This window comes from Equus caballus, chromosome 10 (genome assembly GCF_041296265.1).
Source record: "Equus caballus isolate H_3958 breed thoroughbred chromosome 10, TB-T2T, whole genome shotgun sequence".
Taxonomy (NCBI): domain Eukaryota; kingdom Metazoa; phylum Chordata; class Mammalia; order Perissodactyla; family Equidae; genus Equus; species Equus caballus.
The window spans coordinates 89778857-89788937 of record NC_091693.1 but is presented as its reverse complement, the minus strand read 5'-3'; positions in this window follow the sequence as shown (position 1 = coordinate 89788937).

Below are 10081 nucleotides of genomic sequence, written 5' to 3'. Positions count from 1 at the left end.
GGCACGGTGCTGGGCAGTGGGTGTAGGAGAGCAGATAAGACAGTGGAATGCCTGCCTTTGCGCAGTGAGCCACCTGGCCCACCGCCTCCGTTTCCACCATCATCTCTCCATGTGGTTATGGAATTGAAGGGGACGGCACCTGCTCACAGAGTCATTCATCGGGTGGAGGAGGCAGTGCCGTCCCAGGGTCCCAGCCGTGCTCCGGAAGGCCTAGGTGGCATTAGGCAAAGCGCATTTCCCTTTACACCACTGCGGTGGCAGTGAGCGCCTACGGAAATGGCCAAGTCAGCGATAACGTTTATAAAATATATTGCAGATTTGGGAAGACAGCCACTATGTGAATTGCAAAAGGTAGAACTTTTCCCCATTTGCCTACCCAACTCATTTGAAAATTGAACATTATTCCTTAAAGGAAAATAGGGACCTAGCGATTAGAACTGGGTTGCTTACCCGGGGCTGTTCTAAGGGTCACTGGGTGAAGAAGTTATCCATGAGAAAGGACGGGGGCCCTCTGGGGAACTGGGCAATCGGCATGAAAGCACGCCACACGGCAGGGCGTCTCCAACCGCGGTGGGGAGCCGCGTTAACTCCCGCTGTCTCCAGGCAGGATGCTCCACAGCAGAGACGTGTAACTGGTGGTGTTTTATTAAGTGGCACAATAGATTATCAGCACTCTAGGCTCATCGTAAGTGTAGGGAATCCAGCCCTGGACCAACAGCTCCTCTCCTCATTAAGATCTCTGACGCAGGAAACACGCACACTCCACGTGAAGTCAAATAGCCAAACAAAAAGCAAATAATTTGGTCCACAGTCCAGAAGTCTCTCAATTAGGTGTTCTGTATCAAGATAAAAAAAATCAAGATGATTGGGTTTTTGAGTTTTTTCAACCAGGCGTTTTGGCATCACATGATAAAAATCAAACTTCCTCTCTTCCATCGCACCAAAGGAGAAGGCTGACCCTGAGGCAGGAAGAAATCAGACACACCCGGAATTACCTCAGGTAGACAGACAAAATCGACATGTGCCCTTTGCTAATATGTAATTGTCCTTTCTGTTGCATCACATTTATTTTATGGATGATTTTCAGAACATATCACCGAGGTTCATCCATTGTTACATTCTTGCAAGATCTACCCAATTAGTTTACAATAAAGAGGGACTTGAGAAAAATGATGGCTTCTTCGTTTCGCTTTCATGCTCTGAAATCTTTCATGTAGTGAAATAGAAGGGACAAATGACAAACAGACATTACTCGGATAGCCAGGGAAATCATTGTTTTGCTCTTCTGAACATAGCTGATACAATCAATTGACTCTCGGTTGGCATAAACTATGCATGAATTCTGACTCCAATTCTACCATAGAATATTGCACTCATTGAATGAAACTCTGTCAGCCATTAATGAAATCAGTGGAGAAAACAGAACAGTGGTAGTTTATTCTTACAGAGTCCTGTGCCTTCAGCGACTCTGTCACTGGAAAGTAAAACCACGCAGTGGGGGCAGGAGCGCACATTTCTGGAGCATCACCCGCTAAAGCCGCGCGTGGTCAGGGTGAGCGGGAGAAGGAGGCAAAGGAAGAAGGCGGCAAGGAGCCCTCCAGCTCTGCCTCTGGTTTCTGTTTTGTTTCTTGATTTTGTTTTTTCTTTTGTTTTGTTGTCGTTGTTTTTAAGATTGACCCCGAGCTAACACCTCCTGCCAATCTTCTTCTTTTTTTTTCTTCTTCTCCCCATGTCCCCCAGTACATAGTTGTATATTCTAGCTGTAGGTCCTTCTGGTTGTGGCATGTGGGACGGCCCCTCAACGTGGCCTGATGAGCAGTGCCATGTCCGCGCCCAGGATCCAAACCAGCGAAACCCTGGGCGGGCCACTGCAGCGGAGTGCGCAAACTTAACCACTCAGCCATGGGGCCGGCCCCCAAGTGGTTTCTTTTACTTTTTTAAACAGCTTCATTGAGATACAATTCATATACAACAAGGTTCACCCATTTAAAGTGTACAATTCAATGGATTTTGGTACATTATTGATGTTTTAAATTGTGATAAAATAAATTGCTATGGACTGAAGGTGGCCCGCCCCCCAAATTCCTGTGTTGAGGCTCTAATCCCCAGTGCGGGGTTGTTTGGAGGGGAGCTGTGGGGAGGTGACTGGATTTGGACAAAGTTGTTGGGCGGAGGCCCATAATGGGATTGGTGCCCACACAAGGGATGGAGAGCCCAGAACTCTCTCTCGGCCATGTAAGGACACAGCAAGACGGCGGCCGTCTACAAGGCAGGGGGCGGCTTCTCACCAGAACCCGACCATGGTGGCACCTGGATCTTGGACTTCTAGCCACCAGGACCGAGAAATAAATGGTCGTTCAAGCCACCTCTATGGTACTTTCTTACAGGAGACTGAGCTGACTAAGACATAAATATAACACAAGATTTCGCATTTTAACCATTTTTGAGTGTACAATTCAACGGCACTACATACATTCACAATGCTGTGCAACCATCACTACTATCTATTTCCAAAACCTTTTCATCAACAAGCAGGTTTCTTCTAAAGAGGTGAGCGGGCATTGTCACAGCCCCTCCATGCCCCTTCCACTGGCGGCAGCTCACTGCAGGGAGCCTGGGTGTGCAGCCCGAGGCCACAGCTGCGCTCCAGCACCAAGGGACGTGGGAGAGGGGAGGCCAGGGCAACTGCAATTCCCACCAGAGATATTCGTCCAGAACAAAATCTTTGTCTTGGTCCGTTTGGGCTGCTCTGACAAAATACTGCAGACTGGGTGGCTTAAAAAGAACAGAAATTTATTTCTCACACTTCTGGAGGCTGGCAGTCCGAGGTGGAGGCGTGGGCAGATCCAGCGGGCGAGGGCCCGATCCCTGGTTTGCAGACGGCCGTCTCCTCTTTCTCCTCACACGGCAGAGAGCAGAGGCCGCAACCTCACCTCTCCTCTTCTCAGGGCTCTGAGCCCATTCATGAGGCTCCCCCCTCATGACCTGGTCCCCTCCCAGAGGCCCACCTCCATATGCCATCACCTTGGGGGTTAGGATTTCAACATACGATCCTGGGGGGTGGGGGGACATGGACATTCAGGTCACACAGAGAATGACGAGGTCACTGCTTATTATCCTTTTCTCCTTTTGCAGAGGTCATACCAACACGATCACTCATGAGCAACCTAGGAGAGTGTCGACACCCCCACAGCCTCACTGACACAGGTGTGCTCATTGTACTTTAATTTGTCTTTCTACTTTAATGAGGTTCAGGACCTTTTCATGTGCATAGGAACCATTTCATTTCCTTTGCGAAAAACTTTCTGTTCATATCTTTTGCCCATTTTTATAGGGTTTCTGGTTTGTTTTTTAAACTCTGGTGAACATGGGAACACCATGCAGTCTTGTCTTTCAGATAAACTTCAGAAGATGAACCCCAGAGTTTGTGACGCCTTTTCAAAGAATGTTCGGCTAGTCTTTATCCTCAAACTAGCCCTTCTGGAAGTAATCCTTCGTAGATATAAAATCACTAATTACATTTACTATAAAGAAATATTAAAAAGAAGAAACAAACTGTTCAGAAATTGAAATGTAAATTTACTTGATGTTTGTTGAATGAATAAATATTGAATAGGTGAATGGATGGTGTTGCAATGGAAAAAAAGTTTTGCTTCTCAACTATATTTTCTTTATGAAACAAAATTCATTATCAAATTTAAATTACATCTGTTGGGAAGCTTTTGATTGAAAGGAAAAGAATGTGCAACTACAAGTGGGCGTAGGACAGGCGTTTGTCCTGTCCTCTAACAGCCTGGAAGCCGGCAGCACATCTCAAGTCAGCAGCACAGCGAGGGCTCCGGGAGCAGGCTCGTCCCTCATTCTTCTTGGCTCCCTCAGCACACTGCCCCTCGTCCTTAGGACTGCCCACCAGGGCTGCAAAGGGCCCACTGTGGTTTCACACAGCACGTCCTCCCCAACCGCACACAGGGGGACCCAGGGAGCTGCTCTGCAGTCTCTCCTTAGCACAGAGACCTTGCCCAGGACCCCTTCCCCACACACGTGCCCGCTCACCTCCTGCAGCAGCCGCGTCACAGGCCCGCCCTCGAGCTGACCAGTGCAAAAAGATGGGGGTCCACCGTGACGGTTTTAGGAAAACAATGATTAATCCGCTAGGGGGCTGACCCACGCCCCCTCCACCGGAGCACGCTGCTGCTTGAATTTGAACAAATTCAGATCCTGTGTTCAAGGAAGAATGGGGGTGGGGGAGGACAATCAATCTGCATTAGTTACAAAAGTTTCCACAATAATGTTCCCTCTCCACACGTGTGTGTGTGTGTGTGTGTGTGTGTGTGTGTGTGTGTGTGGAGAGAGAGTGTCGGGTCGTGGGACAGAACACGGGCGATGCCGTCCTAACGATGGCTTTTCCACCTTCCAGGAAGTGGAGAATTATGTTGGAGGATGACTGTTCTTTTGTTGTAGAGAACAACGTTGAAGCCCTGCCAGTTACTTCTGGAGACAATAAGGGACTGGGGGGCACGCGCCCGGGGGAGGGGTGACTATGGGAAAAGAGCCCATCGTGAGCAGAGGGTCCCCCACACAGCAGCAGGCAGGGCCCAGGAGGAGACAGACAGTCGGGGACGCCAAGGGCAGGGGCCTCTGAGACTGGCTTTCGAGTCTTCCTTGTCGACACTGAGATGCCCTGTGACAGTCACCTTCAAGCATCCAGTAAATCTTGTCCATGGCATCCCAGCATCACCTGTCTATCAGCAACACCCTGTGTGGAAAAGGGGGTGCAGGAGCAGTCTAGGAAGAGCAGTCTGAAAAAGCAATTTCAGGGTAGCAAGAAGCAATCAGGCCAGAAGAGGCAAGTCCACAGAGACAGACAGTAGATCGGCGTCTGCCGGGGGCTGGGGCATCGGAGGGAAGCGATTTCTAGCCGGTACAGGGTTTCTTTTGGGGATGATAAAAATGTTCTAAAACTAGACAGCAGCAATGGTTGTACAATTCTATAAATGTGCTAAAGACTATTGTGAGCTTAAAATGAGTGAATTTTATGGTAGGTAAATTATATTTCAATATAGCTGGTTTTTTTCTTAAAAAAAAAAAATCATCAGCACAGCAGCCCGGAGCAGGAAGTCATCAGCAACACCGAGCATGCTCAGTGAGTCCTCGGAACACTGGAGAGCTGTGCACTTACTAACGTTATCTAAGGAAAGGATAAGTCATTTTATCTGAATATTAGACAAGAGATTGACCCAAAAGGCCGGAGAGCTTGGGGACACTCAAGTTGTTAGTTATAACAGCGATCGAGCCCCTTTCTTTACTCTGCTTTTCAGGGCATCTCAGCTGCTCTCCGGGTTCCTGAGGCTCCCAAACAGAAAACTATTCATACATACACACACATATGATGTTTCTAGAAATAAACTTTTATCTTCTTTTTAAACATCACTTTTTTTTTTTTTGCAGAGGAAGATTCACCCTAAGCTAACATCTGTGCCACTCTTCCTCCTTTTTCTTCTTCCTTTGTCCCCCACAGAGCCCCAGTGCATATGCCAGTGTATATGCTGGCTGTAAGTCCTTCTAGTTTTTCTATGTGAGCCACTGCCACAGCATGGTTACTGACAGACAAGTGGTGTGGTTCCGCACCCAGGAACCAAACCCAGGCTGCTGAAGCGGAGTGCACCCAACTTAACCACTAGGCCATCAGGGTTGGGTCTTCTTCCTTTTTGAGGACAGCAGAAAGGAATTGTGGACAGAGCCTGGGTCCTCCCTGAGCCCGGGAACTGCCACCCGCCATGCCCAGCCATGCCCAGCATGTCCCACTCTGTGATGTCAGCGTGAATGCGCCTCACCCGGAGGCAGAGCAGGAAACACATGGGCCCTGGAGCCAGACCACCCAGGATCAGATCAGATCCCTGATCCACGAGCCACCAGCTGTGTGGCCAGGGCACATTTGTTGGCCTTTCATATCTCAGTTTACTCCCTGAATGACTGGGACAATATTAATGCTGACCTATAGGAATGTTGTGAGAGTCAAATGAGTTGGTACATGCAAAACGCTTGGAGCCACACCTAGCAAATGGCAAGCACCACCATAACAAGCCTCAGGTGTTATTACTTATAACAGAGTGCAATACACAATATGCCAGTGAATCTGCGAGGCACGAATGTAGGGATCAGCTCCATTGCAAACTGAAGAGAAAGATGATAGATAAACCACGGGTTGCTAAGCTAAGCCCATGGGTGACACGCGCCAGATGGAAATTTGTGGTCGACCAGGGTGGCACGTCCAACCTCTAGCTCATGTTTCACCACAGCTTGTGTGGCGAAAGTCAAAACAAATGACAGAAACCCCTCTTGTGGTCCCTCCCCGCCCCCCCCCCCCCCGGTGCCTGAGAACCACCAGTTTATGTTTGTGTCACTGGGGACTCTCTGGGTTGCAAGTGGCAGGAAACCTGATGTACCAGAATCCCAAAGAACAACACCAAAAACGACTCCGTTTTACAAAACTGACCATCTGAAGGACGGTGCAAACTTAAGTGAAAGTCGGCTTGGGACCAGAGCCATGTGAGGTCCCCAGGGCTCAGTTTCTCTCTCTCTGTCTCCTGGTCCACCTCTCTGTGCTATTTCCTTTCATTCTACCTTATCTGTCCCTGGCAGCAAGATGGCTGCAGTAGTCTGAGCTCCCCCCCAAGCCCCCCCCCCCACCACCCCATCTCCTAGGATCAAGTCCAGGAAGGAAAGAATATGCGACTTCAGTCTTGCCAAAAGTCTCCTTGCCCCCCATCGGCTCTGACCAGGTCCCAGGACCATCCCTGAACCAGCCCAGCTTCCGAGTGGAGGAGGTGCTTTGACGGCATTGGCTGGAGTACCACACCGAGGGCGGATGGATGATCGACACCACCTGAGCCACTGAGCTCAGACTCGGGGCGAGGATGCTTCCCCAAGGGGGCTCAGAGTCCATTTCACTAGTTGTGCATCCTGCTGCTCCACTTTCTCCTCTGTTCTGCTCACAGGCTCTCTTCCAAAGCCTGCTGTTTCATCTCAGGAGCAGGACAAAGCAGATGCGGAATCAGAAGGACTTGTTCCGTGTGTGGGGGTGGAGGTGGGGCACAAGGAGAGAGGACGGTTTCAGCAGATGCTGTGGTGACGTCCAGCCTGGCAGACCGACCATGGTGTCTGGAGGTGGGGGCAACGAGGAGACAGATCAGCAGCCGCTACTCAGCCATTCACATGAGCATTATGGATGTCATGGCAGGTATGTGGAACATGGTAAAAGAAAATCCAGAAGAAGGAAGGATTTCTGTGATGCAGAGAGGAAGCACCCCAGGACAGAGAAGGGGCAGTTGATACCATGACGACTTCCACGGCATGCCAACCTCAGCGGGCATCGCCTCTTGCTCACAATGCACTTGGACTCGAAAGTTGCCCACACTCACATGCATATGTCCCCACGGCCTGAGTGCGGGAGGACAGGAGTTACAGGGAGGGTCAGTAGCTTTAGGAGCTTTTATTTCTTTTGGAAACTTCCTTAGGAATGTCTAGTTTCCCTTCACAACTTCTATTTTTGCAGAAATTGAGCAGGGTTTTCAAAAGTCTTCGCCAGGACTTCTGGTTTCCGCGCCCACATGTAAAGACTTGGCAGTCGTTACTCTCATCCTTACAACCAGAGAAAGATGGACACACTGAAAATCAATGACTTTTCTAGAATCCATCTGAGAGCTGAGGTCAAAGGGCAAACTGCCACCCCCAAATCTGGATAGACAGGTGAATCCAGAAAGTGACAGCAGAGATCTTCCTACCTGGAGCAGAAACCACTGGAGCTATAAATTGGTAGAAACAGTTAAATGGCAAATTTTATCTATTTCTGGAGGCTGAATATGGACTATTGTGAGAACGAGAAACTCCTGGGGGCCACAGTCTTAGGGGGGCACCCACACTATCATGCATGTGACTTCCAGGAAACCTTGGCACTCCAGCAGAGGAGGGAAAGAGCAACCATTGTGAACCAGGCCCAGAGGGGTGCTCCCCAGGGGCCAAGACTCACCAGGGCTCGTCCCACCCTGGGGGAGGGCATTTCTCCCACCTGAGGCCCCTCTGGCTGTCTCATCCAAGGGGAGGAAAAAGAAAAGGCTAAGAAACACTTGCGAAGGTCCCAGCCCAGGGACACCGGCACTGAAAGTCTGAGAGGCACTAATGAGACGGCAGAGCACTCCCCTTCCTGCTCTCGCCCAGCACACCCACGGCTCCGGGCGGTCAGAGCGGACCACAGCTGGGACAGCCGCGGCATGCCAAACTCCGTCCAAGGAAGAGTCCTCAGAGAAGCCCCAAGACAACAGGGAGATGACAACGAGGACACTCGAGGAATCGGAAGCCTGGGCACCTGCAGCTTCAGCAAACATTCTACAGAACCCAACTTCTAGCCACAGTAACAGGAAATCTCACACTAGAAGCCTGTTCACCTCAGTTCCTACGGTCCCATACATCGTCTGGCTTTCAACAACAAAAATTATAACGCGTGTTAAATGGCAAGGAAAAAACGTATCTGAATAGACAAGGCAAACATGGAACCAGCCTCGGGTGTGACACAGGTGCTGGAATGATCAGACAGGGAATTTAGCAGAACTGTGATTAATATGCTAACGGCTCTAACGGAAAAGGTAGAAAACATGCTAGAGCAGATGGGTAACGTCAGCAGAGAGATGGAACTCTAAAAAGGAATCAAAAGGAAATGCTGGACGTTTAAAAAAATCCAAAACGTGGTGACGGCAACGAAGAACGCCTTTGATGGGCACACCAGCCGACTGGACACGGCCCCAAAAGACCCAGGGAGCTTGAGGAGAGGTCAGCTTGGCATACTGAAATGCAAACACATCATCAGTCAGTCAAGGACCTGTAAGCTTCACCCAGCTCTGTCTCTGAAGTGTTGCCATCAGTCACACAGACGATTAGGCCCCCTGACAAGGGAGCACTTCTGTGGGCCATGGTATTGCAGAAGCTGAGGTCACTGCTTCAGCTGCGCTCAGCAGCCCACCAGCATGCACGCACCCTCTCAGCCGCACGGTTCTGGGCGGTCAGTGCCCCCGGCGCTTCTGAGTGGTCTGTGCTTAATTAGGAACAGAGGGCTCGACAGCTTTTAGGGGAGGGGACCAGCAGCAGGGCCTGTTGCACGGACAGATTCCAGCTGAGAAGTGGCAGGCGGGTGTGAGGCAGGGCCTGCACCCTGAAGAACTGAGAGAGGAGCTGACTGTCAAGGCAGGGACCACAGACACCCAACCGGGTACAGGGTGAGGGCATAACCTCAGAAAAAGGGTGAATGCAAGTGATCAGTGATGGGGCACTAAGACTGGGTCAGTCAAGCAACAGAGGTGATTTCCAGCTGCGTCCCTTCCACGGTCACATGCTGGAGCATCTCAGAAGCCACGTTCCTGCCTGACTCAGGCCTTGCCAGAGCCCGACAGTCAGGGTGGAGCTGAGTCTGCAGAAGGGCCCCAGAGCTCCTGACAATGGAGGAAGGATTCGGAACCCACCTGCTCATGGCCGCCCATGGCCGGGCTCCAGGCCTGACTCCCATCCTGCCCCGGGACTTACTGACTTGCCAAGCTTTTCCCAAACAACGGACATAACAGAACGTCCACTTCTGATTTTCCTGGGCTTTTCCTACCCTGTCATACTTCCCCCAGCCATCTCCCCCCATAGGTGCCTGGGACAGTCACTCTTATGTGATATCTGGGCTAGGCTGTGGTGCCCAGTTGTTTGGTCACACAGTAGTCTAGATGTTGCTGAGAAGACATTTGTTAGACGTGATTAATATTCACAATCAGTGGATTTTGAGTAAAGGAGATTACCCTCCATCATGTGGGTGGGCATCATCTAATCAGATGAAGACCTTAAGAGCAAAGATTGAGGTTTGCAGAAGAAGCAGCAGTTCTGCCCCAAGGCTGCAGCCGAAAAACCCTGCCAAGTATCCCACCGCCCACCTGCCCTACAGATTCCAGACTGGCCCCAAAACTGCCAGTTCCTTAAACTCTCCCTCCCTCCCTCTCTCTCTCTCTGGGATTAGATATAGATTATATAGATATACATACAATCTTATGGG